Genomic DNA, 1,765 nt, shown 5'->3' on the forward strand with positions numbered 1-1,765 from the left:
TTTCGCTGTTTAAAATGGTCTCCAAGTAAAGAGCTGAAGTGCTGTCTGGTGTTCCTAAGTGCAGTAAGGCTGGGACATGCCTTATGGAGAGAACAGCTAGATAACAGGCAGGGGTCATAGTGCTGCTGGCCCTGAGACCAACATTAATGAATCAACACTAATATTAAAAGGCTTTTAAACAGAAACACACTTAAAACAAAGTTCTGTACTGATTATTCGATGAAAATGCTGTGACCAGAGGTTTACAGGAACCTAACCTGTATCTCCCCTAAGAACAATGGTTCAGTGTTCGCTAAATCGGTGTTCTCAAAACTTTATGGTACATGACTCTTGTGAATAATGCACCTTTTTTGGTCTCAGTTTATGTTCCCAGCAGTCTGTAAGGTAGGTACCATTCCACTCAACAGTTGAAGACACTGCATCTCCGAGAGGCTTAGCAGGTTGCCTGTGGTCACACAAAACTAGAAATCAAACCCAGTTCTGCCAGAATGAATCATCCACGCTCTTTCTATAAAATTTTGCTGATTCTAGAATTTGCTGGTTGAATTGAATCATGTTGAACATTCAAAAGCACCTCATTGATGGCGTCAATGCAGAACGACTACAAAAAGAACCGTTGGCTTTGCAAAATGACCCACCTCCCGGAATGACTTTAAATGAAGAGTGTTCAAAATTCATTTATACAGTGGATTGTAGATATGGAAGGAGCACCAGGTACCTTATATGAAGGGGAAAAATTTCAACTTCTATTTAAGTTTAGTAGTTGATATCCTTTTGACTCTCCTCAGAGATGACCACCAGAATTCTTTTTATGTTCGAACATGTAACAAGAATCCAAAGAAAACAAAATGGTGGTATCATGATGACACTTGTTGATGCCACTGTTATCATCCTCCTAGCAGAAGATAGTCCTACTGAGAAAATGAGCACTTTGATCATTCAGTCTTTGAACTTTAACCTTTGACTGGAAATGACCTATAGACAAAGAAGACTACTTCCTTTTACTGCACTTTTACTTGTGTGCATTCTGGGCGCATGTTGATCGCTGGTTCAGTCCAGGCAACTGACATGCTTTTATTAGTCATACAGTATTGATGCAGGTGTCAGGAAATGTCAAATATAATTTCATTTTTAATTTTTATTTTTTTAAGGTTTTGGAAAAGTTCCAGGTCCTCATGTACTGTGCAATAACAATGACTTCCTTGGAGGTTTTGGGACGTTCATTGCCGGCAACGGACGTTGTAACAGGAAAAATTTTCATCAACTCCTGCCACCCAATGATTAATGCATGATAGGGCCTATGAAATGAACTTATCCGTTAGAGTGGGATTATAAATAAAGTGAGGGATCCAACGTTACTTTGAAAGCCACCCCAACTGCTTATATTTGGATTCTATGCACTGTGAACCCAAGGTTAACAGCATGAATTAACATGCGTTTTTAAAGGACTGTAATGAAAGATCATTGCGTATTTATTGAATTGTTTATATCTGCTGTCAAATTGTTTTGACATGGACGGTTTTCAAGTAACATTGGCAGAGAGGTAGAATATGTTATCCCTCTGGTGAAAATGAATTCATCTGTTGTATATAGTTCCTCAATCTCTGAAGTAAAGGTAATATAGGGTATTGTAAAGTAAATATAGTATTTATAGTAAAGTAAAGGTAATATAGGGTATGAATGGTTTAATAAAGGTTTTATTTTGTAAGAAAAATGACAGTGATGATTAAACTGCTGCAGTCCATAATTTGGGCTTGTTATTTGT

The 1,765-nt window shown here is 37.6% G+C and overlaps 1 pseudogene across 1 annotated transcript; it reads left to right on the forward strand.

Annotated features, from left to right (window-relative positions):
* Positions 1-581: 581 nt before the first annotated feature.
* On the forward strand, positions 582-964 carry LOC309973475 (ubiquitin-conjugating enzyme E2 W-like; annotated as a pseudogene). Its single transcript has one exon. The product of its transcript is annotated as a ubiquitin-conjugating enzyme E2 W-like (transcript).
* The last annotated feature ends 801 nt before the right edge of the window (positions 965-1,765 follow it).

Source organism: Leucopleurus acutus (genome assembly GCF_964270905.1).
Source record: "Leucopleurus acutus genome assembly, chromosome: 16".
In the NCBI taxonomy this organism is placed as follows: domain Eukaryota; kingdom Metazoa; phylum Chordata; class Mammalia; order Artiodactyla; family Delphinidae; genus Leucopleurus; species Leucopleurus acutus.